Source organism: Harpia harpyja, chromosome 17 (assembly GCF_026419915.1).
Source record: "Harpia harpyja isolate bHarHar1 chromosome 17, bHarHar1 primary haplotype, whole genome shotgun sequence".
Classification (NCBI taxonomy): Eukaryota; Metazoa; Chordata; class Aves; order Accipitriformes; family Accipitridae; genus Harpia; species Harpia harpyja.
The window spans coordinates 29,714,900-29,731,566 of record NC_068956.1 but is presented as its reverse complement, the minus strand read 5'-3'; the positions used below and the strand labels follow the sequence as shown (position 1 = coordinate 29,731,566).

The following is a 16,667-nucleotide window of genomic DNA, read 5'->3' as shown; positions in this document are numbered from 1 at the left end:
CTGCTCATCATCGTGTCAGAATGTGTTTTATCATCTCATTTGGAACCTGTACATACAAAATCAGCTGAACTGTGGAAGTGTATAGGCAAGACAAATGCTGTTAATAATTAAATGTTACTTGTTCATATAAAATATGGCAAATGCTTAAGGAACTTCTGTGTTATATTGAACTAGTCTGTCTATCACCGCTAAATCTCTGTTCTGCAAAATATAACAGTAAATGCATTAATATATTAAATATGCTAGAAAGGTTTGCAGGAACAATAACCAAACATTTAATGATGCTGTTGTCAATTTGAAATACAATTTAGTAATGAAAAGAAGTTATCATGAAGGTAGGGATCTACTGAAGTACTGCTGGAAAAATATCTCAATTGCTCTCTGACTTCATGTCTTCTAATATGTATTTTTTCCTTCAGGAAATTTATTGCATAATTTTATATTTGATAGTGTAATGTTTTAGGCAGCGTATTCACTGCCTTCATAAATTATTTTCAGATGGTACTATTCCAGACTTTTCTTAACAACTACTATTTCTATTTCTTGAAATGCAATCCTGCCTTACAGTCATTTAAGAAATTCTAGCTTGGACTTCTATTTTCCAAAGGATTCACAATAATGCCACAAATTCAGTGAAATTTTCAATGAAAATATCAAATCATTTCAAACCTGTCATTTCATGGCAATGTCTAAACATTTCATTTCAATTAAGTAAAGCATTTTGTTTGACTGCAGTTTCATCTTACTTCACTTGGACTTCAACATTTTTGACAATGCAGTGCTTATACCTAATATCATCCATATCATATTATTACACAAAGAAGTATAAATGTGATAGAAAGCAAAAATTATTCCTTATCAAAATTGAATATCTCAACAATGCCTAGAGAAAATAACTTTAAAGTACTGAAATGAAAAGTTGCTGTGTTCTTAATAATGTTTTTTAATGTTTAAGCTGCCATTCTGTTGGGAACATTGGCTTTTTATTCAGATATGGAATATAAAATATGTCTGGAAATGCTGGAAATTTCTGCTTCTCTGGCAGCAATACAGGTTAAGAGTCTAAGTGAAGCTTTGTGGTTGTCTCATAGAGCAGAATTTTCTTTGGAACCACAGACTGATTTTGAGTAATTTTAGTAGCCATTATAATGAATTTCTCATTAAAAGTCTTCCAGATGCAAAAACCTGAATTATTGACTCTGAAAGCAGGAGTGACTTTGGAAACACAACATCTAAGAATTATCCTGTATTTAAAAAAAACCACACCTGAAAGATAAACAGAAACACGGCAGCCATGTGTTAGCAAGTCACTGTGTATGTGAGTATTTGTCAAAAGACTGGGAAGGTGCAGTCAGAAGTCTCCATGTAAAAAATAACAAAACCCCACAAAAAATGGACTCTGATAATATTTGGACATTTTTAACACCAAAGGAAGATGTGTTTAGTCTATGAATCCCATAACTGAGAGGAGTGATGTATGCACGTTTGGGTCCATGTCTCCAAAAGACCCTTTTCTGCAGACTCTCAGCCATAGTATTCAAAAAGTTTGATAAACATTTTTCCAGGCAAGAGCCAGGTACTCTAAAACAGCTCGTATGTTTGCTTTGTAAATCACGTAAAAGTCTCTGTGTTTATAGATAAAGACTCCACAGACTGTTAAATAGCATAAATTATGTAAGTAGCTTATCTGCTACACATACTTAAAGTCTTACTCTAATTGGTTGTCTATTACCTCAGAATGGAATGAAGTGTAGGTGTCCCTGTGGAAGCTGTACTTACTGCTACTAGAAAAAAAATGTTCTTTAATCACAGGGTAGGAGCACATCTGCTTAATACAGCATTTAATTGTGCCTACATTTTAAATGCGTGGTGAAGCAATCCTCCTAAAGTATGTGAGCAAATTCCTTATACAGTCAAAAGACAGAGGTATGCACAGAGGGAGATCCTGTCTGCTCAAGATAAGACATCTAAGTTAACTTCAGAGACATCTCTCTCTTCTCCCTTGGCTGGGTAAGGAAACAGGGCACTTCAATTAGAAGAATTACTTCACTAGGCATTGAAAATGTAGATGCAAGTTACACAACTTACTGCTTCAACTGCCGTTTCTACCCTGTGGTAACAGAGATTTCAGATTCTGAAGGCTCAGAGCCTGCATAAGGGGAAATGAATCTCAGCACTAACTTTTTAATGATGTCTCAGAAGGCATTGATAACCTTCGAATGCTATATGCTGCACACAAGCTGTTACCCTCTCATCACAGTTCTAGTTAAACTATTCATGAACTGACAGCAATGTCTTTTTATTTTGAACACTTGCTAGAAGTAATTAACTCAAAGAGGAGGAGACTTGCTGTTAATGAAGTACAGTGGAAATCTCTCATTTCCGTTCCTTTCCTGCCTCTTTCTTAAAAGAAATGTTGCTGGGATGTCTTCCTCAAGCAGGAACAACTAGTAGTGCGTATCCCTAACCAACAGTGCACAACCCTTCTGTTAGGATGTGACTGGTGGCAACAGAAGTTGGCTTTTGGTTTGAAGGAGTCACTGCTAATGCACCTACAAGCTTCCCTACAAACCTGGGGTAGGTTTAGCACCAACAGCTAATTTTTTCTACTTACAGTTAACATTTACTTAACAAACAAAATTTTAGAGAAAAAAAAATCTTGAACAAGGTGAATAAATAAGGTAGTGCACAGGATTTAATTTTGAATGTAAACCTATAATTATAGGAATTTACAGCCCTCTTTCCTCCCTCCATATACTTGCTGGGGATCTGGCTGTTCTTCCTCCCACCCCTGCAAGAGCACCTAACCCACAGCTCAGGTCAGTTAGTTTGGCTGGGTGATGAGCCCCAGACTGAGCTGTGGTGGGATTTGCATCTGCTGGCTGCCCCCATTCCTCCCATGGCTGCCATCAGCCGCTTCTGACTGCTGCCACCCCCTCCGTTGTGCTCCCCACACCTTCTGCCATAGCTGCACCAGCAGCTATGCTTCACTCCTCACTGCAGGTAATTTTGGCAAAGCCCAAGAGCTTCAAATAATTTGTATTATTTCAGCTCCAGTAATTGCCCTTGTAGCATGAAGGGCTCATAGAGGAGCATTTAACTCCTTTCTGGTTTTTGTGTTTCTTAGCTCCCAGGACACTCTTAAGCAACCCCTTCTCTCTCACATGTCTTGTAGGAGGCTCTTGCACAAAGCCGCCTGTCCTTCTGTCCAAGATCTAACCTTTCCATGCCTGTGCTAGGTGCAGTTGGCCTAGGACAGAGTGACTGCTTAACCAAGGCACATTTGAACATGCTGGCTGAAACTTCTGCATGCTGTTGCAGTGTGAATTCTTCCACTGCTTGGCTGGGCTCCCTCCATTAAGATAAACGTTTATTGAACAATAAAACAAGACAGCCAAAGCAAACTTGTCTTAGGCCTGTCTGCTGGTTCTTTTAATCTACCTCCTTTTTGCTTCACCAGATGTCCGCAGAGCACTCTTCTCTTCCGTCCTTACCCCTTGTTTTTGCTGTAGCCTTAGCTATCAAGATTAAAATAGCAAAGGGTTTCTTCATCCATTGCCTCCATCAGTATGTACATCCATTATCAAACAAGAGATTTATGAGAAAAACAAACTCCTGTTGTATGAACTCACTCTTGTGCCTCCAAAGAGATCAGATCTTTATTCAAATTTTTGAGTGGTGAATAAAACTTCTGAACTTTACAACTCCAGGAGTTAAAGTAGAAAAATGAAGAGAGGTGTTGAGTATGGCACTGGTATGACAAACAGGAGCTTATGTTTGTGAAAGCCATATAGCTCTCAAGTTTGACTGTTGGCATTTGAACTCTTAGGGTATTTTTCATACTAAAAAGAAAATGTTCACACAAAAGTATTAACAAGTCGTCCTTACAGAGACACTTGGCTTTCTTCTGCAAATAATAGGATGACCGTATTCCACACTCCATTCCCTCTTCATTAGATCATCATCAGTCCATCTCCTTTGGCATGGTCCAGCAGTGTCTCCCATTTTCCTTTGACCCACTTCCTTCTAGCCCAAGACTCGATAAATTCTGATGCACAGTGGAGGTATCACAAGTAAGGGGAATTTGCAGCACTCTGATAATGCTCATTTGAACTTTGAGCTTTCACAATCTATTATTTCATGGTTAGTCCAAATAGTAGAATAGCTTTCAGTCAATAATTTGGATTGAATAAAACAGCTTAGACTTAGACACATAAAATACACCGGGAAACTCTATATTATTTTGATACCATCTCAGTAGATTTCCTTGTGATACATTTAAACATCCTTTCTCCTTTTTATTGGCACACTCCAGGAACCATATTTATTTCTTTGTTACCCTTTGTCTCCTCTTTTTTCTAACACTCTCTTTTCTCTACTGAATTGCAGACACCATTGCCCATTGCCCATTCTCTATTGCCCTATCCACAGGGCCAATACTACTGCAAATATTCCTGGGCCCCATCCACTGCCACTGCTTTTGCCTCCCAAAGAGGAAAGCTACAGACAGCAGGAGGTAGAAGGAGCTTGAGGCTTAGATACAGTCATTCCCTAGGCTGAGCACCAGTAGAACGGTGTCCCAGACCCCTGCAGCCTCATGCATTTCTGTTGAATCTTGTTTTCCCTGATATAATGACTCTACCTTGGGAGACAGAGCAGATCAAACAGGACTCCTAGGACTAAAAACCCTTGTAAATACACACAGGTCGTGAAAGGAAACTTCTCTCATTTCCCAGACTCAGTTACACAAGAAACAGTATGGTTAAGTAGACAGAACAGTGGATTTTAGTCCTTCCTTTGCCACCAGCTTGCTCAGTGATTTTGGAAAGTTGATTGCATGTTAGCTTCACAAATAAAGTACAGGTATCTGCAGCTTCTGTCTAACTTTGTAAGTATGTAAACTCCCTAATCACTTAAAGATTTATGGAATAATCACTTGGGTTGCTATCGGTGCCTCTTGGCTATTCATCCAGTCACTGCAATCCATGTATGTTGAGTTTCCTGGTGCCTTACTCATAGCTGAGACCCAAAAGGATTCCCAAAGGGGGACATGAACTCCTTCCTCTGTCTGAAGGGGTACTTCTTGAGGGTGCCATAACCATGGAGAGTGCCCCGATTTACCCTGCCTTGGGATTGTCTCAGCCCTTTCTGATGAAGTTGACAAGTGTGCTTCAGGTCGGATTGCAAGGTGGACTTCGGGACACAGCTAGCCCGAAGTCTATACGTAGCTTCAACATCAGCTTCCATTTCGGTCCAGCTGGGTGGATCTTTGGTCTCTTGTCTTTCCACAAGAACCTAGTGCTTTGATCTGCATGCAGTGATGTGCCTTCAACCATTTATCACCCTCTATTATGTATTGGGATTATAGGACCTTCAGGATAAGTTTTGCCTGTTGTTTATAGGTTTTGTGCTGTGCTCAGCACAGTCAGGCCTTAGTTACAGATAGGGCCTGTTTGTGCTATTGTAGCACCTTGAGAGCAATAATTACATTGTAAGGCTGACTGCAGCTCCTGATGATAAAGGGTGAAGTAAATACAGCAGGAATCACTTTTTTTTTTCCTTTTCATTTCTTAAGGCTTGTATTTTACTTGTTTTTTGAATAATGCACTCATGACGCTGGCAAAATAAATAATCTAATGGTTCATTTCTGCTTAATGAATGAAACTAATCCAACCTACCTCAGCAGAAAGAGGGTACGGCTAGAGCAGCCTATGGTACTCATTGATTCAGCTTCTGCTTTTGTGTTACTTGATAACGCTCCTGCTTAGACCTGCCAAAGAACTGCTCTATTTCTTATGCTTCAATGAAATTTTGAGGACTTTCTATAGTTTTTATCTGCCTAAGAGAATGTCTTCTTGGGACAAGAAAGGGAATTTTACTTTGTTTCTGTGAGTACAGTATCATCCATTTCTTCACCTTAAAAGAAATTCTTGACTTTCTTTTAAAACATGGCAACAAAGTAAAGATTGTGCCTTTTGAGGGCAAAACTCCAGAAGAAATTGCTGTTGTTAGTTACAGCTTCAGTTGTCTGGAAAACAACACATCAATATCTGCTAAGTTCTGTTGTAGGGAACGAAGGAAAGATTGGAGGGAAAAAAAAGCATACTGAGTTTTTATTTAAAGATTGTGAAAAGCTTGCTAGTTTCGTTGCCTAAAGAAATCAGTTTTATTTCATTATTATCTCTAATGAATATAGAATATAACCAGTCTTTCTTCTATGTTGCTTAACTTTCCTGGTAATATCACTTACATTTATATGGTGCTAAATTTACAGAACCTGACACAACTTAAAACCAGTGCGAAGGCATGCTGAACAACAATAAACAGAAGAGAGAACTGAAAGCACATGGGTTTTTTCAATTATATTTTTGTTAAATTTGGTCTCACAATAATGGAAGTAGACCATTTAGCAGGTTATATGTGCTGCATGTTGTGCTTTGCAGACACACTCAGTAACGGATCTGCTTATCTGATATGTAACCGCTTTCAGTTGGGTTTTTTTTTTTTTCTGCTTAAGCAAATGCTTAGCAAGCCCCGGACAAAGAATTGAGATTGCAGACTCTTCCTGTACACATCACATCCTGTACACTCCATGTTAGATGGTATTTCAGGGATTCAAGAGATCAACAGTTTTCCCTCCTGCAATAACCCGTATTTCCTGTGTCATGTATCTCAGTCTTCTGCAGATGTCTTAGATACACTTGGGCATGTAAAATGGTAGGAGAGGTGTAGGAATTTAAACCTCTTAAGGTCTACCTGTTGTTTACAGGTGAGCTAGGTGGGTAAGCTCCTGTTACATTCACTAATTTACAGTCAATGTGTCCTAGAGCATGATTCAGCTGAACAGGCACTAGCGAAAAACTTAGTTTCCTAAGCACAGCTGTCTAGTGTTATTTGAGATAACCTAAGCTATCTTAGATGAATAAATAGAGCTGGTAGGTATGGCACAATACCTACAGGGGATATGGGCCCTGCCAGATCAGGAACCGCAGGCCGGAATACTTCAGGACATCTGAAGCAGCACTAGATGTCTGTATGTAGGTAACTGAATTGTATCTCCAGATGTAATGTAAATTTTGTTGTAGGATCCATCAACTGTATTAACTAGACAGTCACTGATGATGGGAACTTCATTAAGTAAGGCACACTACTTACATATACCTAAATTTAGGTGTTTCAACCTCAAACTAGATCCCTAGTTTGTGGTAGTAATTTGTGGAGAGGAATAGACGCTTCCAGAATATTATTTTGTTCATCTAATCTAAAATGAGTTTATTTACCCTTTGCAGCTACTTTTGGCTGGTGAAGAGAGGTCCTGACAACTGTCTTAGACCTCATTTTCTATAGCTAAAGTTATAGTGGAATTTATTTCAACTTGGGTGTCCAGTTTTGCAATATGCAGAGTTTCTCTGGAATGCTGTCATCTACTAGTGATAGCACAGGAAGGAAAATGCCTTCTGGCATCACCATTTTATACTGTTGCTTGCCCCTCAATACCATATGCAACAGCAACTGGCAGTGTTTCTTAGAGAACATAAGTCACACAGCTGTGTGATTTGGTAAGGACTGTTTCTTTTCCTTACTATCCAGTGATTTATCACTATTCTTGACCAGTTCCATACAACTATGTGCCCATTCTAGAGGGGCGGATTTCCCTGTCCTCTGCATATGTGATTGAATAGCATCTTGACAGTGTCAGCTACTTAAGTTGCTGTGTTTCTTTGCATCCTTTCTGTTCTCCCCTGACACAATGAATCATCCATCAGTATTTCCACTCAGTTTTTAGTTTCATTCTTGGCTTGAATTCTGTAATCTCTGTGGAATCTCCAAATAAGTTTATACTTTTTTTTTTAAATCTTTGTTCTTTAATTCAGGTCCTGCCATTCTAAATTGATATTTAGTGTTTCCATTATTGTACTCATATCAAATACTCCTCTAGTGAAAGATGCAAAGTTTTAGTGAGGCAAAAGGCTAGAGATATTTTGCAAAAATAAGATATTTTGAGGAAAGATTTTAAGAAAGTGAAAACTCTTTTCCTAGGGAGACAGTAGGCTCAGCTGTTGGTGAGCACTTGCAAACAATCAAGGGCTTGATAAGGAAGGATTTTACAGAACGTTTTGAAGAACAGGGGAAAGCCAAAGGTGAATGCGTATGAATAAGAGAAGAAAGAAATCCAGGACTGAACATCCTCTGGCATGTTCTTTATTACATCAAATTATGGCTTTTATACTTTGAATGTGTTTCATTCCTGAATAATGTTGGAAAAATGTGAGGGCCCTTAACATCTGTGGGAGAGAAAAAAACAATGCAGATCTTCAGCAAGTAGAAGTTGCTGAAGATCTACAAAGTGCAACATTCCTATGCTCTGTTGCTCAAGTACAGGATCTGACTCATTATTTTTTTAGGTAGATGAAGAGGAAAAGGAAACATTTTACTCTGCCTGCTGTGCAGAAAAGATAATAATATTTAATTGCCAGGGTAATGTAGCCATTTAAATTAGAGGTTGTTCTAAATAGCTAACCTTAAGGTCTTCATTAGCAGCCCTGTTATGGTTCACAAAAAGACATGACTCAGTTACGCAGCATTTGACATTAAGACATGCTGAAAGTGTAACAGAAGGGAAAAAGGTTTGACACATTATTAATAAAATTAGTTGAAGGCTTAGACTCTTTTTTTCTGCCTTCTTAATAGCATGCAGAAAGAAACTAGAAATAGCCATTCCTGTAGTGTGTTTGTGCTATGAGTCCCTGACTCATATCACATAACCTCAGGTATTTAACTAAGGTACCTATGTCAGCAGCCTGGCCTTGGGTCCCTTCATAGTCGATGGGAAGAGACAGACATCTCCAGACAGCAACTCAGGCCATCTCAGAGCAAAATCATTTTTGTCACTACCTATGTTACTTACACTTATTGCAGAGGAGACATGGGTAGCTAGATGTGTTGTACAGGCTAAAAAGAAGGTAAAATCCTTTAAGAAGAATAGCATGTTGTTTCTGGAAGGTAGGTAACGGAGGGCAAAAGCTAATTTTTTTACGTCTTGATATTCTGTTGTTCTGAGAACTGAAAAAGCCCCTTAAGCTGAATTAGATGAACCTGCTTGCAGAAATCTCTTCTAATGCATGGTGTGATCTAAGGGTCTGCCTTAGCAGGTAAGTTCAGGGAGAAACCTAGTTTCCCACAAAGACTTATCTATATTGTTTATTGTCCTGGTTTCAGCTGGGATAGAGTTAATTGTCTTCCTAGTAGCTGGTACAGTGCTATGTTTTGAGTTCAGTATGAGAAGAATGTTGATAACACACTGATGTTTTCAGTTGTTGGTAAGTAATGTTTAGTCTAAAGTCAAGGATTTTTCAACTTCTCATGCCCAGCCAGTGAGAAAGCTGGAGGGGCACAAGAAGTTGGCACAGGACACAGCCAGGGCAGCTGACCCAAACTGGCCAATGGGGTATTCCATACCATGTGATGTCACATCTAGTATATAAACTGGGGGGAGGGGGTGGGGGGGGAATCGCTGCTCGGGGCCTAATTGGGCGTCGATTGGTGGGTGGTGAGCAATTGCACTGTGCATCATTTGTATATTCCAATCCTTTTATTATTACTGTTGTCATTTTATTAGTGTTATCATTATCATTATTAGTTTCTTCTTTTCTGTTCTATTAAACTGTTCTTATCTCAACCCACAAGTTTTACTTCTTTTCCCGATTTTCTCCCCCATCCCACTGGGTGGGGGGGGAGTGAGTGAGCGGCTGCGTGGTGCTTAGTTGCTGGCTGGGGTTAAACCACGACCTTTATTTACAGTTACATATTTAGACTTAGTGGGCTTAGACTCACTCTACAGTTTGTTGGAGGGGAAAAACCTAAACAGATCCTCTTTAAGGTCCCTTCCAACCCAAACCATTCTATGATTCTATATTAAAAGTTTATCTTGCTTTAGGGACAAGGCCTCACTCATGCAGTCTCGACAGGTCATGTTTGGATTATAGATATGGTCAAACAGTCTCAGATCAGCTCATCCTAAGCAGTTTCATCTTTCCAGACCTGAGCTACACACAGATTAAGAGCCAACAATTTGAAGAGAAGTATGCAAGCCTCAGAGTTCACTGGACTAATGTCAAGAGCTAATGTTCTTGAATCTGCTTTCATTTTTCAGTGAAATGTAACTTCTCTTTGACCACCATTATCCGTGTATCCACCTTACAGAAGAGCTGGCAATGTGTCCTTGGAAGATAGCTTTATAGGACTTGTACTGTTTGCACAGGTGGCACCTTTGTCCTAGAAAAATCAGGCATTTGGGAGCCCCCATCATGCCATACTGGGACTTTTTTTCACCAACATACAGAGATTGGGTGATGATTTCAGATTTCACCTGGAGGAGTAAGCATCATGCAAAGCTGAATTTCAGAGGTTTGGTCTGAGGGAAAAATCCTCAATTTTACATGAAGATTCTCAAGATTAGATAGAACATTTTGCAAGGATAACTGTTGTTAGAGCTATGACAGCCTGCGGGGCTTGTGTTGAGCCATTTCTTCATCATTATTTCCAAAGCTGGAAACCTGTAGTGAACTTATTCAAAATCAGTCCAAATTTTGAAATAAAAGACAAAGCTTTTGTATGCACTGAAAAAAATATTTTCTTTCACTGCATGTGGCCGTATTCTCAATACAAATATATTAGTCAAATCACATTAAAGGTGAGTAGCGTAATCACACTTGGAATGAAGAGAGATCATCATTTTCATTACAGTAAATTAAGGTTAGGTCTTCCTAACCTGGCTGTGAAAAATTGCTCTTTGCTCTGTACTCAACCTTGGCAAAAATAGTCTTTGTCAATGACGGAACTTTCCAGGTATAATAATTACAAATTACAGTGTACAAAGAATGGTTAAACAAGACCTTGTCAATAGTGAAGACTATACTGGTTTGAAGTTGGCTTGCTTTTCTGTTGCAGCTTTTTCAGTTAGAGTATACATACCTGACCACAGAAACACTGCTTGAACACTGACTAGATTTGTAGCCAAAGATATTTCACTTACCTTGATTTTAGCAAGGCTTTCGACAGCATTTCTCACTATAGTGTTGTATCCATGTTAGGATGTTACAGGCTGGATGGGAGAACGAGATAGCTAATGGTGGGATGGTCAAGCTCAGAGGGTTGTGGTTAATGGCTCATACTCTATCTGAAGACAAGTAAAAACTCTGCAGTGCTGCAAGGATCTGTACTGACCCAGATTTATCAGTGACCAGGAGAAGATCCACTCTCAAAACATTCGCAGACAACGCCAAGTGAGAGAGACCAGGTGATATGCTCAAGGCAGGGCTGCCTTTAGAGAGACCGAGACAGGCTGGAGGAACAGGCTGACAGGACCCTAACTGAAATTCAGAAAGGACAAACGCGAAGTCCTGAACCTGGGAAGGAAGAAGCCCCTGCAGTGACGCAGGCTGGGGACTGACTGCCTGGCTGCAATGCAGAAAAGGAGCCGGAGGTGTGAGGACCTCCAGCTGGACGAAGGCCAGCAGCAAAGAAGGCTAGCCATAACCGGGGCTGTACTAACAGGAACATCAATAGTGTATTGAGGTAAGTGTTTCTTCCACTCTAATCAGCACTCATTGGATCACATCTCGATCCTGCATCCAGCTTTGTGTCCCTCAGTACAAAAGACATCAGTAAATTGGAGCAAGTTCAGGGGAGGGCCACTGAGATGGTGGGGGCTGGAGCGCTTGCCCTCCGAGGAGGAACTGAGGGAGCAGAGCCTGTTCAGCCTGGAGCAGAGGTGGTTTCAGGGGGAACCAACATCACCCCCCAGTGACTACAGGGACGTCATCGAGGATATGGAGCCAGGCTTTTCACAGTGGTTCATGGTGGAAGGACTATAAACAATGGTGAAAGAAGAAAAGTTTGGACTGGATATAAAGAAGAAAAAAGCTTTCCCCATGAGGACAGTCAGGCGTGGAACAGGTTTCCCAGACAGGTTGTGCTGTCTCCATCCTTGGAGATTTTCAAGACTTAACTGGATAAAGCCCTGAGCAACCCAGTCTGATCTCATAGGTGACCCTGGTTTGAGCAGGAGATTGGACAGAAGACCTCCTGAGGTCCCTCCTAGCCTGATGATTATCCTATGAGCTGATGACGGGAACTGAAGAGCCGAATGCATTGTAGCCAGTGTGCTTGGAAGTCTCTGTGAAGCTGTCATCAAGTGTACAGAGGATGACAGATACTTGCCTCTCTCTTCTTCTGTGGTATTAAGAAATCTGGCCAGGTTAGTCTTTCTCAGACGTGTTTGCTGGTATATGCCCTGGCATTTCAACTGAAAGCATAAAGAGAGAAACATTTTTGTATCTTCTTAACCCTTAACACCTTTTAAGGGCACAGAAGGAGTATTGCTGTTGTTATTAATATTACAGCAGTGCTCCAGGGATATTTAACTTTACATCCAGTTCAACGAGTTTGAAATAACCAAGTAATATGAATTTTCAAATGATTAAGGAAGGAAAAGAGTGAATCAGTATAAAATTATTTATTACATCAGAAGATAGAATATGAAAGTGTTTGGTTCACAGATGTTTTTCCCCAGGAAAAAAACACAAATGCTTAGTATTAGAAGTAAAAGTAGCAAAAACAACAACAAAAAAATTTGAACAATGGACTATTTAGCAATTGTATATTATTCTTCCTCTACCAACTTTTCAACAAATATGATGATACCACCTCAAAACATTTAGGTAAAAATTATTATCCTGTCATTTTCAAAAAGAAAATTAAGATAAAGAAGTTCCCTTCCTTTCTGCTTTCCTTCCTTCACAAATGCAATTAATGTAAATTGACTGTAGTCGTAACACTGCCAATATAAATATTCTGCCAATACAAATGTAAATATTATTCTCTCAGCCTTGGGTCCTTTGGCTTCTATCCTCCCTCAATTTCTGTGGAAAAGCTAGGTTCTGTACCAAGTCCAGCAAGTTTAGTACTTCAGAAAAAGAACAACATTTTCCCAAAGGAGTACTGAGATATATCTGCCAACTAGTCTTCTTTTCAAAACAGGAGGTGAGTTTTTGCCTTTGTGAGCTGTCAGGGTTAGAGAATGAAGGGGTTTGTGTGTCAGGTCCCTTGTTGGGGTTTCTAAAATTCCCCACAAAAAAACCCTGATGGTGGATTATCTTTGAAGTTCTGAAATGAAGCACTAAAGGAGCTTGCAGTTAAAACTTCGAGTGCTGCTGCTGCTGCAGTTCCCTATTGTTTAGTGACCAAGCATGGATTGTTTTGGCTGCAATCCTCTCTGCCTCTCACTGAAGTGTTTGGATGCTGAAGAAATCACAATTTTGTTTTGTTGATGGAGGCTGGAGTCAGGAGCACTACAGATTCTGGGGTGGTTGGGGCAGACTGGCACAGAGTAGGCAGCGGTAAGTAATGGAGAGGAATGGGGGTCTCACCACCATCACCTCAGTAACAGGGTATTTCGGGAGTAAATTTGAGAGGGGTGTTTGATAAAGAAGAGCTCTTTCTTCCCTGAATACAGTATTTGAAGGTATTTGCATGAGACGTTTACAGCTGCAGGCTGGATATTGTGGAGAAAAATAGATACTGAACATGACTCTAGCTCAAGAGGCATCACCCAGCCTGCCTGTGGGTCAAGGCAGAAGTCCTTCAGCTGGCTGATTTTGTTGAAGCCTGTACGTTTTGTATAAGTGCAGGGGGTGGGAAAGGTACACGTGCAATCTACATTTAAATTGCATGTCACATAGGAACTTCAGTGTTTTTGTAGGTTTGCTTGGGATTTTTTCTCTGTATTCACTTACCTCTTACTATAAAATATGTTGCTTTATTCTTAATTATAACATATGTCTGATTCTCGAATAAATTTCAGATTAGGGAATCATGATTTCAGCATATGATGAGGATACATCTGCTTAACACCACAGAAGACTGCAAAGGAAGCAGAAAATATTCCTTCAGAGTACCAGTGAGCTATCTTGCTATCTTTCACAAGGATTAAAGAGCAGCTCGCTCTTAGAAATGTACCCTTTCTGACTTGCTGGAGCAGAAGCTAGGGCATGCATGTCATGCAGGCAGTGACAACAGCCTATGGAGTGTTTTTCTCTGTCAGTGAACAAATTGTCTGTGATTTGTTGAGGAAGAGTGTAGCCTCAAACCTTTAGGGACTGAAACACAGCCTTTGCTTATATCATTCCACATATGCCTCTTCCACCTCTAGCTTTTTGCAAATGATCTTTTTCTTCCACATTTTAAAATAAAATATTTTCCTTTACCTGGAACTGTAAGCCAATGTGTTCTACTCCATCTCCATAAGAAGTAGCTATGGAAGTTGGGCAAACAAAAACATGTCCTGAGTTACCCAATTTCTAGGAGCATGCAGTGAGTTTTAGAAACACCAGTCTAACTCAGAAATGTATGATGTAAATCAGTAAAATATTGTGCAAGGAACTGGTCTTTGAGACATTGTCTGTACTGCTAAATGAAAGCAGACCATAGCCTGACCCTAAGACCAAGGATACTGAGGGATTTGTATGCAAACAGGCTACAGCAAGTTGCAGATTTGCCTTGCACAGAGGCAGCTGGAGAGGTCAAAATAGGAACCAGGCAAGACCAACTAGGTTGTGGGGATGACTGGGGTCCAGTGCTCAAACTCAGTCACTGTTTGATTTCTTCAGTGTAAGTGTAGCCTGAACATCCCTAAAAGTGACACCTATGTAAAACTCAAGTAAAACAGGCTCTTTATTGATTCCTTCATCGCTCTCGTTCTTCACCATGAAAGAAACCTGCAGTGTTCAGACATCTCTCTGTACAAGAACAGTGAGAGTAGCTCCAGGTTTTCATTTGAGATACCAAACTCTAATGTTTTGCCACAAACAGAAGAGCTTCATAAGGGGAAAGAACTGCCCAAGGACTGTCATTATTTCTCCAGGCTGGCAGATGCTGGGTACACAGAATTTCATTAACAGCTGTTGTAGGTATCTTTCCGTTATGGGAAAGCACAGTATTTCTTAGGTCTGTTCACAGGAGAAGGTCATTTTCTTCAACCACAACCTATTCTTAAGTGTAAAGGAGCTTTTGGAGAGCAAGGCCTTTGAGCAAGCAATTATACTCCCTGCTGTTCTTTCCAAGATTCATATTCTCTGTTTAAACTGCAGAAGCTGCACATGGTGGCTGTCAACCAGCCATTCAAGAGCAGTGCCTCTGAACTCATTTAAGGCAAAACTGGGAAGAAAGGTGAATTGTACAGATAATGAAAAAATTGAAAAACATCATCTCTGAAGGCCAGAAGGAAGGTTCACGAAGGCCACACTTGACTGATATAATTCATGCATCTCCTACAGACTCACATGCATTTCTCCTGCAAATGGTCTCAGAATAATGCTCACTGAGCATCATTGCCAAAGACCTATCATTTCAGTTTAGTCTTTATGCAGGAACTGGGTAATTAATCTGATTTCTCAGCCTTTAATATTCTCAGATAAACACACAGCCAAGTTAAACAACAGGAACTTAAAGATGAAAAACATTAAAGTATTTGAAGAGAAAGAAAAGCAGATTGAGTGACTATATACATTCTGTTCCTAAGTATTAATGAAACTACAAAGCCAGACCTCCCTACAACATGTTAACAGAGAACTTTCAAGAGAAAAATCTGCAGTTTATTGCTTTATTTAGTTTGAATGCCTTTGTAATCAGTCTGTGTTTTTATTTTTCCCTCATCCCTCTAATTCTGTATTCAGTCAGCCTTCAAATGAGTGTTATGTTTTCCAAAAACTGGATTCCCACTGATTTTGGGGAACTTTGGCAACTTCAGTTCCACACAAGCTTCACATAATAAACAGTCATTTCTAAAGAAAGTGGGAAACCTTGGAGTTCAACATGACTCCATTGTTGGCTCTCTTATCACTTGGCTACAACAGCATAAGCTTGCAGTCAAGAACAGTTATGCTTATATCCATTTTTCACATCAGGATGCAGGATGGCACCTCATAAAGCTAAGCTAACAGAGTGAAACCTAAATTTTCCTGGTGCTAATGGAAGGTGATTACCATTGTCTTTACAGAAAAAATCAAATAATGTGACAAAATATCACTGCGCCAAGAAGGTTTCTCTTCACAGAAACAGGCAAAGAGCCTGAAAATGGAGAAAAGAAAGAAGAAATAATTTTGTAGTTAGGTTTCTTCCAAATAGCTCAATACCCTGCTCAAATCTGAAAGGACATTTTAAAAGGGAATATGGAGCTAAGAATGTCTCTCTACCTTGTTTTGGCCTCTGCAATAAACTGCACAAATGAGGAACAGGGTGGTCTCCAGTGATGCCAACAGAAATTCTCAAATGAGCAAGCAATGCCCAGAGGAAGAATCTAGCTTTTCTAGTTGCTTTCCTGCCCTCCCCTCACTCAGAGCTTTTCCCAGCTAATTTTTCTCCAATTACTGTGTTCTGTGCTTCAGTTGCTTTCAACATATTTGCAGCTTCTTCATTAATTTTGAAAGGTTGGTTTATTAATTTGTAACTTTTCCTTCTGGCAACGTGGCAGCTACAAAAGTAGACAAAGTGGTACAATGAGCTGGATGTGGGGAAACTCATTGATTCTGTCATATAGTGGGATTGTAACTAACTTTAATCCTAACCCCTTCTGGCTGACCAGTTAATGTTTACAAGCCTTACCAATA

At 39.8% G+C, this 16,667-nt stretch overlaps 1 protein-coding gene across 1 annotated transcript in view; it reads left to right on the top strand.

The window, feature by feature from the left end:
* Positions 1-16,667, top strand: part of TRPC4 (transient receptor potential cation channel subfamily C member 4) — a 92,201-nt gene that overhangs the window by 24,439 nt on the left and 51,095 nt on the right. The gene's annotated exons all lie outside the window — the stretch shown is intronic.